This window comes from Ursus maritimus, unplaced genomic scaffold, assembly GCF_017311325.1.
Source record: "Ursus maritimus isolate PB19 unplaced genomic scaffold, ASM1731132v1 scaffold_4, whole genome shotgun sequence".
Taxonomy (NCBI): domain Eukaryota; kingdom Metazoa; phylum Chordata; class Mammalia; order Carnivora; family Ursidae; genus Ursus; species Ursus maritimus.
The window spans coordinates 26738062-26752727 of NW_024426552.1; positions in this window are offsets into that span (position 1 = coordinate 26738062).

A 14666-nucleotide genomic window follows, 5' to 3' on the forward strand; every position below is an offset into this window, starting at 1 on the left:
ATTTAACTGTTAAAAAATGATTTCCCAAGGGCTAAAGTGTAGGAAAACGTTAGTAAGTAACTTTACCTCAGGCACTTTTTTTTTTTAATCACACAGAGATAGCAGATAGAGTGTCTCCTTATTAGCATGTCGGGTTTTTTATGGCTGCGATGGTTTCTGCAGGAGGACTTGCAGAACCCGAGGAGAACTTAGCCACGGTTTTTGTTTTCTAAGACAGAAGAGTTGATGGCTAATGCTTTCTCTTCACACTCTTTATTCGCCCAGTTAAACTTGTCTCATAAACTCTCTGCTTCTTTATATAATGATCAGGCTTTAGGATTCGATCTGATGTTGGAGTCAGATGTTTGGTTACTCGGTTCTCCTACCCATACGGAAGACACAGTTTTTAGTGGCTTATGGTGAAGAAGAGGAAAGAGAAGATTTGAAGTGTCTGATTTTTTGCAACCTGTTATATTTTCGTGTCACTGCAAGCCACGGGGGGAAACAAATTGATCAGAAGTTGGGCCTGGGAGTTATCCGGAAGGAGGGCTCGGCTAGCGACTGCCGGCTTCGCCCAGGCAAGGGACCAGAATATGAACAGCGAGGAGTAACCTGCAACTTCTATCATCTGATCTTTACCTTATTTTTCTAATACTTGCTGATTGAGGTGACTGTGGGTCCATAGGCATTCATCAGTACCAGCTAGAGGTCAAGAGCTTTCTAACGTCAGTGAATTTTCATTAACCTCTCTGGCTCCATTCCACTTTCAACTTTTTCTTTGTCAACTTGCCAAATACGTTGCCTACCTACTGTGGGCCAAACCTCGTGCTAGTGCTGAAGATGCAAAAATAAATGTCAAGATTCCTGCTTTGAAAGAGCTCACAGATAAGACAACACAACTGACAGTTGAAATAGAGTTTAATAAGGCTTAAGGCTGAGCTAGGCTGGGTCCAAACCTAAATTTTGTTGGGTCAGAGAGAGCTCCTGAAAGAGGTACCACCTGGACTGAATCTTAACAAATGAGCAGTCACCTAGGCAATGCAGGGGTGAAGGCTCCAGAAAGGGGAGAGAAAGGGGGCATCAGGTACAATGTTGTGGAAATCAACGGAAGCAAGATGACTTCAAGTAATGCTAAGTGGTTTCGTGTCGTGGGCCACTGGGCATTTGTACCTACATTTTAAGTGCTTTGCTCAATGTCCTGAGGTAGTGACTGAGGCTGGATTTAAACCATATCTTCATGAATCTAAAATCTATGTCTTTAAACCTGACTACACACACCGTGTGATTTAAAAGCACACACAGCCAAAATTAGATATTTGGCAATATAAACAGTGTTGTCTCAATAGATCTTCTCTTGCAAATAGTCTCAGACAATTTCATCTTGGAGTAATAGGCTTGATTTTGCTGTTATTACAAAAAAGTTTTTACTCTCATGCCTATGAAAAGTATTATTTGTCTAAAATTTCACGCTTAGCATTTAAAAATAATATAAGGTCTCACTCAGTTTTGTATCAATGACAGTTTAATTGCCAAGGATCTACTTAAACTAGAGTAATAATAGGATTCAACTCAGGTAAAGAAGGGAGAATTTGAGCTTTCACTCATCAATACAACTCTATTCTGTAAGAAAATAATTTTGTCATCAACTGCCTTAATCTTTTTCTCAGATTACCTCAAATACATTTTGTTCATTCTATTATTAGGTTCTTCGGAGACTGAAAGGCACAATTTTGTTATCATATTTTATTTTAAGTAGATCAGGTTTGTAGACAATTTGGTTGCAGAAACGTCAACAGGATTATTTTCCCTATCAAATAAAGGATGATAATCTCAAATCTTTGAAGCATGTAGTTCTGGAAGAATAGTTCTGAAAGCAGTAACAGAGTCCAGGGCGGGGTGAGGTGGCGATGGCAAAAGGCCATTGCTTTCCCAGAAGTTTTCTTCCAAAATCTTAGACCTTGCACAGATATCCAAACACCATTAACCACAAGCAATCGGATTATTTGCAGTCTGAGCTGTATTTCAGCCAAGTTATTTGTTAATTTGCTTGTTCATTTTCAGATCAGTGTTTCATAAATAAAACCATGTTTATGTTAAGACAAAAGTTAAATTCACACTGCTACTACAGAGCTGAAAATTTCTACAAAAACAGCTTTGTATTACTTCTTAGAAAATAGCAGAAAAAAATATTTGTATGGCACTAGCCTCAGAATTATCAGAGCCTGGACATGACTTCCTGCCAGTATGGCTCTGTGAAAGAGCACCATACTGAATTAGGAGAGGTAGGTGCTGGTGTTGAGTTTTTCACCTCTAACTGTAGGAATTTGGATCAGATATTCACCTTCTGGGCTTTTGTTTTTTATTACAAAGACACTGGCCAGGCAAGATGTCACTAGGACCCATTCAAACTTTAAATATTTACAATTCTGATCCAAAAGGAAGGGATTTAGGTATAATACCTCTATTTTGCTATATCCAACATCAGATGACACCCACCTACCTTGCAACTTCTAGAGGGTTCCATGAAATTCACGTTGCACAGAACTTCAGGCTTTTTCTTATCTAGTTAATTTACAAAAGGATGGGTTTGACATATATTTTGGAGATTGAAATAGCAAAATTTGTTGGTGGTTTGATTGTGGGAATGAAGGAGAAGGAAGTGTCAAAGATGCATGTCAACAATGTTTATGCTCCTGGAACAAACCACTGGGTGCATGCTGAAATCATAAACACTGGACGAAAACCATACTGAAGGAAACTATCAAAAATTTAACTTTCGACAATTTAAGTTTAGGATGCTTCTAAGAACCGAGTGTATATGCAACTAAATGTAAAAATCTACTGTTTAAAAGAGAGGTCAGGAAGAGAGAGATAAATATGGAGGTCATCAGCATAATGACATCTTAAAATGATACTTTAAACTGGAGATATTGACGAGAGTGACGAGGGAAAGAGTGTAGACTGTAAAGATGTGGGTTTGGGATTAAGCCCCCCAAAATTCACACATTTAGAGTTCTAGGAGAGGAAGATAAACTTGCAAAGGGCCAAAGAAATATCCATACAGGCAGAAAGAAATCAGGAGTGTGAGTGTAATAAAAGCCAATGTCCGAGAAGTATTCAAGAAGGGAAAAGCCAAATGTGTCGAATGCTCACAAAAGATGAGGTAGAGGGGCACCTGGGTGGCACAGCGGTTAAGCGTCTGCCTTCGGCTCAGGGCATGATCCCAGCGTTATGGGATCGAGCCCCACATCAGGCTCCTCCGCTATGAGCCTGCTTCTTCCTCTCCCACTCCCCCTGCTTGTGTTCCCTCTCTCACTGGCTGTCTGTCTCTCTGTCAAATAAATAAATAAAATCTTTAAAAAAAAGATGAGGTGGAAGCCAAAGATCAAGGTGTAGAGTAAGCTTACTCTCTGCCATACCGCTTCTGAGGCAAGCACGTGCGTAGATAAAATACAAGATGAAAACTAATGACACAGCCAGGCTCACAACTGAGGCAAATATACATCAGTGGAAGACAATGCAAGGTGATTAGTGGGATGAAAGCCATGAGGAGACAAATAGGCCAGAAGTCCGAGTGCTTATATGAAACGTCTGAGGTGTAGAAGATTCGTCAGGCTCACTTAAGTGAGGAGCGGGGATGGGGTTGAAAATGTTACTCACTCACATAGTCTGAGACTACGACATGTCAACCACTTAATCTAGGGTTGTTAGAGGACACCTTAGTTGAATAAGTGACTAGGGTTAAACCAATATCTTACTATGGAGTAGAAAATCCTGTCACCACTGTAAAACCTAGCTCTGAACTGACTTTCAGGAGCTAGGTGAACCTCCAAACATTGGAGTGCCCTAGGGCCCAGTCTTCCAACCTCTTCTCTGGATGCATTTACTCTGACAACAGGGGCCATGTTCATATTTTTAAATACAATCCACATCCTGATGGCTTCCACATTTACACCGCCAGCTTGGATGCGCCCATTTACTTCAGATTCACACATCTAGTTGCCTACTTGTTATTTCTATTTGGATATTTCAAAGTAGAACTCCTCATCCCCCCCCAACCCTTGCTCTACTCACGGTATTCCCCATCTTGGTTAATGGCAAATCTGTCCTTTTCAACATGGAGACTGAAGACTTTGTTGTAATCTTTTGCTCTTCTCTGTCTGTTAGCACACATCCCACCTGCCAGCAAATCCTGACTTCTCCACTTTCAAAACATATCCAAAACACGACCACCTCTCGTTACCTCCACAATGGCCACCTTGGCTCAAGCTGCTCAATCTCTCACCTGCATTATTGCAATTCCTTCATGGTCCCCGTAGTTGTGCTGCTGCCCTCCTATTGTCTAATATCAATATGGCAAAAACCCAAGAGTGCCTTTGAAATAAGTCAGTCATTTCATATCACATCTTAGCTTAAAATGTTTGGAAAGTTTTGTTTCTCCAGAGGAAAATCCAAAGTCTTTATAATGCCTCATGTTCTAAAACGAAGAATGATGCCATCTATTGTTTAAATATGCACGTGTAGTTGCAATAGTATAAAACTCTGCACGGGCATGAGAAGCTTGAATTGTTACCTGTAGTGAGGGAGGGAGGGTCCTGAGTTTCTAGACAAATACACAGGGCTTCGGTTTGCTCAGAAGGCATCTGTAAGAGGGTGACTGTAATGGGGGCCTGTACAGTCTCAACTGAGAATGCCTGGAGAGAAGGAGACAGGGGGACTGATGAATGGGAGAGGCCTGTGGTTCCAAGGTGTTGCAAGCCTATGGTGGAGGGGTTGTGGCTCATTCACAGGTCTTTTCATGAAGGTCTCTTCCCTCAAAGAGGTGCACAAATTTTGTGAGACTTTTATCACTGTTGCTGAGTTCTGGCCTCTGCACTTTCAAAGTACACAACTGGCTTCTCCCTGGTTCTATAATCATCCTGGGGCCCGAGTTGGGAGAAATTCCATAGCAGTTGAGTACCTACTGGAAATGTGCCTCACCTCTGTCTTGGTGATGAATCCAGTCTTTTGGTCCGCTATCTGTATTTCCTTATAAAGTGAATTTTCTACCAGTCCTTATTGTCCTTTCTGGCTTTAGCGTGGTTTGTGACCCTGCATCTCAGTGTTTGCTAGACATCCAATTGTTTCATCTACCTTTCAGATTAAAAAAAAGAAGTTGAAATGTACTTGTGATGCCTATGATAAAAATATGTTAATGGAAGCAGTGTGAAAGCAAGAACCATACTGAGGAGGTAGTCAGAGCACAGGGACTTCTTACAGGCTTGCTGGCTGGCCACCACTGGAATGGCTGTCCCCTCCCATTGCCATGAAGGAGCTTGTTTCGCCTGTGGAGAGTGGAGATGTCTTAAGTTACCCAGCAGGAGTGGCTGTACCATGGGCAAAACATCCTAGTACACTTTCATGTTTTTTCTTTCTTTAGGACTCTCTTTTTCGCATTTCTGAGTTAAATTCTTATCATCCAAAAATCAATATAAATGCCTTTAAATTACTACTACCTATTTTGCAGAGTTATTATAAGGTTATAGAAAATACACACCTATTTACCATATAATAGGTGCTTAGTAATAGTAATATAGTATAGTAATAGTATATAGTAAATAGTAAATAGTATCACTTCCTAGATAGCTGTGTTCCTTTTGGGGTATAGAGAGGTATATAGAGCATATATATACATATGTATATCATAGGTATATGTATACTGTATATGCATATATATATCATATGTATATCAATATGTGTGTGTGTGTATACCCATATACATTTTATATATATATGTCCTATATTTATGCACTTTCTTTATCACTTGGCACTGTGCCAAGAAAATGCCAGAGCCTGGATAAATTTAGATGATTAAACTGAATATTTTTCAATGGAGTCCCTACAGACTATGCAACAAGAGGCTTAGAGAGGTACTCAAGAGACCATTCGTAAGTTCACAAAGAATGAAAATAAAGTCTGAGTATCAAGTTGACCCTGACCTTTAGAGAATGTAGAGGGTAATATGTCTTAAATAATGAGCTGTATTTGCACAATATCTGCAATGCGTTGGTCCCAGCCCTTCAATGTATGGCACATTCCAGACCTCCTTGTTCCTACTGCCTTGTTCCTACATGTTTGTTCTATAATTAACCTTGGGAAACTCCCTTCTCCATCTTTCCTTCTCTGTATCCTTCCTAATAATCTTTTTGCCAGCTCAGAGTTGTGGCTTGATCAACGTCTAAGGTTTTGATTTCTCAGACTCATTACACACTGGCGATATGCCATGGTCATCAACATTAGCCATTTCTAGTGAGTAGAAAATTAATTTATCTACTTAAGAAAATTCATGATTTTTTTCTTTTTTGACTTCCATTGCCCTTTGCTTATTTAACATAAAACTCTCCCTTCTTAAAAAAGGTATTTTGTTTTCAAAGTCTAAATCATTTCAACTCAGTCTTGAAGATTAGAAGAGTGGTTTGGAAGACTTTGGATGTCAGGGAAACATCATAGGCTTTGGAATGAGAGGTGGATCTGAATTACAGCTCTTCCACTTGGTGGCTCTTTTCTTGGGGTAAATCCGGTGTTTTAAAACCTCTGTATCTCACTGTCCTTGTCTGATAAGGTCAGATAATAATAATGTTTGCATCCTAGAATTGTATATTTAGGTGATCTAAATAATCCACGTACAACACATAGCAACGTGCTTACCTTAAAGTTCGTTCTACATGAAAATGTGAGTCCCTGCTTCATGGAAGTTACAATTTACTTAGGAGATAAATGAACATACTTAAAATTGAAGAAAGAGTTCTGTGGAACTGAGCTTGAGTGAGCACCTTTATTCAAGGAAAAGACAAGGGCTGACATCTGTGATAAGGACTTCAGTTGTACCAGGAGGGCAGAAGATGAAAGATCAGTGAGTGCAGGAGGAGGGAGCTTTATCACTCAGAGAACCTTAAAAGAGTAATCAACACTACAATGAAGGATTTGAGATTTCATCTGAGCTCTGAACTAGGGATATAACTTGGGCAGATCCCTATTAGGCGGGCAGTGGAAGGGATGGCATGAGCTGCTACATTATAGCAATGGGAATAATTTTTTACCTATATGAGAAAGAATGAGATAATCAGCTGACTAGAGTTAAAGTTTGCTTGGGGACCAGCATAAAAACGTGGAGAGAGAGGTTACATCTATTTAGAGAAGATTTAAAATATGCAAAGGTACTTTCGCTTTATCCTGAAGGAAATTTGGAGAACTGGCAGGTTAGTGACATGATGGGACAGGGCTTTAGTACGATTGTCTCTGGCTGTTGTGTATGCAGGATGGCATCAGATGTAGGATACCCTGGGGCAAAGCAGCTTGTTAGGTGATGGGAGTGATACTGGTTTGTGAGACCGGAGTCATGGCAAATGTGAGTAGAGGAGAAATGGTGTGCCCTACAGCCACTCTCAATAGAGCACTTACAGGGTTTGGGTTTGGTGGCAGGTTCCAAACAGGAAATTAATACGAGGTAACTGTCAAAGATGATAGAGACGAACATTTATTTTTCAAACTCAGAAGGTTCATTCCATTCACCAAAGAAACCTTTGAAAATGTCCTTTGGGATAATGTTCATTGAAATCTGAATGACAAATGAGACAAAACAAAATTGTATGTTATTTTTAAGGTAACCTGTGTGTTGCCCGGTTTATCCAGAGAGACAAGGTAAATATCAATGCCAGTATGCTTTGCCCAGCACCCAATAACCCGCAGAATTAAAATGGGAAGACATAGATACCTTGTCTTTTATTTGTACCTCACGCTCTTTTGCATGGTGGAGTCAAACTCTGCAGAGATCCTGAAAGAGTCTCTGCTCTTCCCTAAATGTGGCAATGGCTTCTGTAACAAGAAAGAGCTTGTTCCATCGTGTCAATTATCATGTGACCTGGAAGTTCCTCCAGTGGTTGGCTTTCACCCCTGTGCATGTCTGACCCTACTCGTTCCCTTTCTTCAATGGTGTGAATGCATTCACTCCTCATCATTGATTCACTCCAATGGGGAACAGTAAAAATAACACAAGGTCAAAAAAAAAAAAAATTGAATGGAATTAAAAACGTGGTAAGTGGAAAAGTGTGCACATAAAATTATATCTTTTAGCACAACCTTTAAAAAATAAATTGCATCAAGAGAACAGACCTAGAGAGATCATTGAATCCATTCAAATGGCTTCTGGTAGAGCAATGGTGTTCTGCCTTGCCTGTATATGACAGTTATTTGGGGAGCTTCTAAAAGATATCAATTTCCAGATCGCATTCCCATAGATTTTTTTTTCTAAAAAAAATTCTTCCTTTTGATAAGGACTTCTAAGATTTCTTGGCAACATCGAAATATGCAATACAGTATCATTAACTACAGTCACCATGCTGCACATTACATCCTCGGGACTTATTTTATCACTGGAGGTTTGTATATTCGATGGGATATAGTGGGGCCCCTGATATCAGTCATGTTTTGCAGTTTCTTCAGGTGATCACGATCAAGTGCAGTCAGATTTGAGAGAGAGTCTCCATCAGGGTCATCTGAGGCACTTATAAAAATACCAATGCCTGAGTTCAACTCTCAAAAGATTCTCATTTAAGTGTTTTTGGGTGGAACCCAGGCCTTTGTAGGTTCAAAAGCTCTCCTGGTAATTCTCATGTAAAACCAGCTAGAGAATCAATGGGCTGATCAGTGGCTGTGAAACCTCAGAATCCTTTGGAGAGGTTGTTGATACAAAGTTGCTGGAACACATCCCCAGAGACTGACTCAGTCCACGCGGGTGGGGCCAGAGAATTTATGTGCTAATAAGTTCCTGGGTTAGGTTGCTGCTTCTTATCTGTAGACCACACTTTAAGAACCACTGAAACAAAAATCATTCATGTTAAAAATATCTCCAAGCAGTTACCAGGGTGTTGGTGTTGTGGGGGGGAGGGTTGGTCAAATAGGCAATGGGGTTTAAGGAGGGCACTTGTTATGATGAGCACCGGGTGTTGTATGGAAGCATAGAATCACTGTATGGTACAGCTGGAATTAATTACACTTTATGTTAACTAACTGGCGTTTAAATTAAAACTTAAAAAATATGTATCTCCAAGCAGGAGATTACACAATATGTTTGTGAATATGTTCTAATACTTCCATCTGGCCCTCATACAATCTAACTGGTTTCCTTTTTTTTTTTTTTTTAAGATTTTATGTATTTATTTTAGAGAGATAGTGAGACAGCCCTCGTGCCTGAGTGGGGGGTGGGGAGGTAGAGGGAGAGGGAGAAGCAGGATCCCCGATGAGCAAGGAGCTGGATACAGGACTCCTCGGTCCCAGAACCCTGGGATCATACCCTGAGCTGAAGGCAGTCGCTTAGACAGCTGAGCCACCCAGGTGTCCCTCTAACTGATTTCCTTAGCAATATTGTGATATAATCAGGCCTTAGTGTTTCACAGTTGAGAGGCTATTTAAAGTTGACATGATCAGTGAATCCATATTTACCCTACTAGTTACCAATTAATTTCTTCACTTTCTATTCCACCCCCCTTCAGAAGAGTGATGAATTATTTTATAATTTTGGTTCAGAAGAATCTAAGCAAATAATTGCTAAGAATTCATAATTTGATTTTCCGCTAGTAAGGGTTAAGGTCCACTAATCCACATTAATTCTTTAAAAATTGTATAAACACCAAAGAGTAGGAGGCACTGATAAGACACCATTGTAGATATCATATAATAAAACTAAGTTAAGGTCGTGTTGACCCATAGTGTCAGAGAACACCATCTACTAAGCACAAAAGGAAACAAATTGTCACATTTTATTCTTTCAGTGGTTGTAAAGGGAAGAAGATATTTGGAGGAACAGGATTAATGAAACATTCAAATAACTAGGAAGAAAGACAGATAATTAAAGACATACTGTAATTCAGACCCAGCCTGAGCAATAGCTCTTCTCTTTTGATTCTGAATCTTTTTAATTACAGAAATCATAGTTCTCCCTAGATCAGCCTTCCTCTACCACCTCCAACAAGTACAAAGGTAGTTTTTAAAAATATCTTTAAAAAACTATTCGTGCTTTTGCTTCTCTTTTTTGTTTTTTCCGCCTGGTTACTCTGGAAAATGTAAGAGGGTAGCTGAACCATCTAGTACAATGGCTTCTCCATGGCGGGCCCGCATCACATCACACTTACTGGATTATTGCACAGAAGATTCTCGCAACCACTGTCAGTGGTCTCGGAGGTAAACAAACCAAAGAGAGGCCAGGAGCATTGCTGTAAAGCACTGGGCAAGTAGAAATCTTTCCTCTTCCAGAGGACCAAAATATCAACAGTGTATCAAGGAAGAGGATATTTTCAACCAGGCCAGTGAAATTGACACCTTTTATATTGACACATATATATGGTAGACTTGAAATTTGAAGGCAGGAATTTTGCTAAGTCAACCCTCTATATTTTGTCTGTATATTAAGGTCGGGTCATTAAATGAAAGAACTCTCCATCCCTAAGTAGTCTATTACACTATTGTGCTTAATTAATCATGGACATCTTACATTGGGTTCCTTTGGAATATGAGACAATTCCAAAAAAAAAAATTTGAAAGAATAAATAACACATATCTCAGAAAACAAGTAATAAAATGCGAAGAAATTTAGATGGGTAAGAAGGATTACATGATTCTTTAAATAAATGAATATATAATGATAATAATAAAATAAATAAATAAATAAATAAATTTAAAAAATAATAAAAATAATTGTGGTACCCTACAATTGCACAACACATTTATATTTTCAGATCTCTTGTTTTATCATTAAAATAAAATAATATCAATAACATACATTTAATCATTAAAATACATTTGACAGATGTATAAACTGAAGCAAGGAGAAATATCTGTTAAAGTAAAAAAAACCTTGCGGATAATGGAACTGAGACTTGTACTCAAACCCATATTCTAAATCCCAACATTAGTCATCTCTTTTTCAAAGATAGTGTCAGAATGTAGAAATAAATCTCAAACTGTAGACACTGTTCTGCATTCCATATTAATTTTTCCCAAAAGGCAATTAAAATAAACCACTTAAAGATAATGCAAATAAAGCACTTTGCTAAATGCCTGACACATAGCAGCATTTATTCTCACATTCAGTATTCAATTTTTTTCTGACTTTCAAACTAAACTTTTTCACATTATATTAACACATATTTATAATCAAGACTAAACATGAATATTTCTGGGTCTCAAATGAACTCTTTGTCTGATTCAACTACTATTTATTGAGAATCTCTTACCTCCAGGGCAAGGTACTTATGTGCCACAGATAGAAGGGTTAACAAAAGAGACGAGGGTTCAGTTCTCTTAAGAGAAATGAGACTATAAAGGAGTAAACAAATAAATATATAATTAGCATGATAAAGCTCTGAAGAAAATATAATGGTCAGTCATGAAGTTCATGACTTCAACTCCAGGCCATCTGATTGGTGGATTGAAAAACACCGTAACTGCTGTTTATTTGACTCCCCGTCTTTTCTTTTTCTGTTTTTTTAAGGAAATGTCTTTGAGTATCTCTCCAATTCATCTAATTATTAGCTTAACTAGATATGATGAAATTTATTTGAAACCGGTCCCATAACAGATACCCACAGACTTAGATACAATTGCTCTCCAGTTTTAAAAAGTAACTATTCTCTTAGTTGCAAAGGCAAGCCAAAAAGAGAGTGCAATTTAAAAAAAAAAAAAAACAAGCTTAGATAGATCTACTCAGGCATATTAAAGGGTAAGAGGAAGTAATTTCATCACACAAACAAGGCTGACTTTTTTAAAAAAATTTAATTCATTAAAGATCGTGAACTCTTTGATGGAAAGGCTGCTTTTTAATTCATCTTTATATACTCAGAATACCTTGAATATCTTGAATAATGCCCAGCCTATAACATAGCTCAATGTGAATGAATGAGTAAACAAATGAGTGAATGAAAGACTGAATTAGTCACATCTTATCTTGACTGGAGTCAAATAGGCTCTGGATGATTCTTTACTATTTGTGTGACTGTGTACCCAATGCAATATATGTAAAACTTTTTTTCTCATCAGTTACAGGGGTTTGCTGATGTTGTGGTGAGGGTTAAAAGAACACAGTGCCTGGAACAGAAGTAACATTAAAAGCCACTCTAGACTACAGTTCGTAACTGTTACTTTCTGTAATAATTGGATTGGCCACACAAAGAAAGTTAGAATTCACAGGTAGTCAGGAGAGAAAAGAGTAGAAGATGATAAAACCAAGGCATTTTGGCCATTAAACATAATTGTGATCAGTCTGAAGGTATTGAAAAAACTATGAGTAAAGAAGCCCAAAATCACTACACACCATTGTCGTGACATCATGTCTTCCACCATGTAAAACAGAAATATTTTTCTTTCTGCCCTGACAACTTTGATGATGGTAATTTGCAAAGATATAAATTATGATTTAAAGAAAGGTCAAAAATAATCTATTCCAGCTGTGGTTTGAGGAAGCTAATTTGAATTTAAAAGTAAAGCAAAGTCCTTCCTCATTTCCCTCTTGCCATACAAGACTTTTAATATTGCTGACTCCTAGCAGATATAATTGCATGGTGTCAATAGAATACTCCAAGGAAATATTCAAAGAGGGGAAAACCTACCAATAATGTGAAGAAGAATCACTGATTGACTCATTGGAAAAACAGATGAGGTATGGTGGGTTCCCAAGCCCAGACAAAGATTGTTCTTCTCCCAACATAGCACCCACACTTCCTCTTCTGTTCTACTGCCTCAGCCAATCTCCCATGGTGGTCACCTGTGGTTTTGGTTAGCGCATCGTTTTGTTGTCCTGTCAGCCCTGTAGGGACTCCAATCTGCTCAAGAGAAAACATCCTTTTGTTTACTATTCATCATTTCCTATTGTCTTCCCATTTTATCCTTGAAGCTTTTGGGAATCTAATAGAATGCTCGCCCAACCTCAGATTGTTGTTACTTTTAGGTCGTTTTGGTGAGGTAGGAGTTTTCAGTTACATGATTGATGATTTTCCTAAAAATTTTTCTTGACAAGGAAAGAATCTTCGTGCAGATTATATGAAATAAACATATTTGGCCAACTCCCAACTTTTCTGGTTAGATTAGCTTCCTCTTGGGCTTATATGTCTAAATTTTCTGCCAGATGTTCAAAACTTTTAAAAAAAGAGTTATAGGAAAGACAGGTTACTTGGTAAAGTAATATTATTTAAAGGTGTGAGAATGAAATTATGTATCCTACAGAAAAAGAGTTAATAAATTTGAATATGAGATTAGACATAGTGAAGTTAATTTTGTTGATTTCCTGAAATTATAAGGAGATGAATCTACAAACATTTATCACGTGATGCTATTTACAGATCAGTTTCTTATTCCTAGAATTATTATGTGTGCTTCTGAAGAAATTTTAACTTCATGCTGCTATTTGATAACTGATTTTTAGGATTGAAACAAGTGAACATACTGTATAGCTAAAGAAATATTGAGATTTCTCTGTTTCTCTTAACCTCTTCCTTCCAGGATAGCATTCGCCAAATAGATCATATATAGGACCATAAAATGTCTTAATATTTCAAATGGTTGATACCATATGGAGTGTATTTTCCAACGACATCAAAATTAAACTCGAAATCTAAATGAAAAAGATCTCTAGAATTATCCCCAAATATCTGGAGACCTAAAAACTCACCATGACAGAAGCCATGAGTCAAAGAAGAAATTAAGCATGAACTACAAAAAATAAGTTGAATATGAATGAAAAGAAAATATCAAATTTCAAGAGATACAGCTAAAGTGTTGCTTAGAGTTTTTGCCAAAACTTCTAGAATAAATATAGGACACACAATCTTTATATTATTGGGTAAGCAAAAATTCTTAGGACACAAAGAACATGAGTCTTAAGAGGAAAAAAAATGATGAATTAGACTTCACCAAATTAAAAACTTGGTCTTTGAAAGACACCATTTAGAAATTAAAAGGCAAGCTGCAGATTGGAAGAAAATATTGACAATACGTATTTCTGACAAATAATTTATATCTAGAATACATTAAGAACTCTTACAACTCAACAAGACAAAACAATTTTTAAGTGAAAAAAAGATTTGAACTTAAAACTTAAAAATGGCCAATAAACACCTGGAAAGATGCTCAACATCATTAGTCATTAGGGAAATGCAAATTAAAAAGCAGCAATAAAATACCACACATCTAACGGAATAGCTAAAATTGAAATAATGGCAACGCCAGAAGTTGCCAAGGATATGGAGCTACTGAAACCATTGTCATCATTATAGGAAAAGTAAAATTTACAATCACTTTGAAAACCAATTTGGCAGTTTTTTTGTTTTTTAAATAAGGTTAAACATCCATTATTATACAACCCTGCACCTCCACTCCTAGGTATTTATCCCAAAGAAATGAAAGCACATATTTGCATGAAGACTTGGGATGAATGTTTATAATAGTAGGAAACTAAAAATCCAAAGTCTATCAGGAGGTGAATAAACATATTGTAGTATATCCGTGCCCCGGAATACTTCTCAGCAGCAAGAAGGAACGTATCTCTGGTATTTGCTACAAGCGAAGTGAGTATCAAAAACATGCTGAACAAAAGCAGCATACATAAAGAAGTACGTATTGTCTGTTTCTATTTATTTGAAACTCTACAAAAGGGAAAC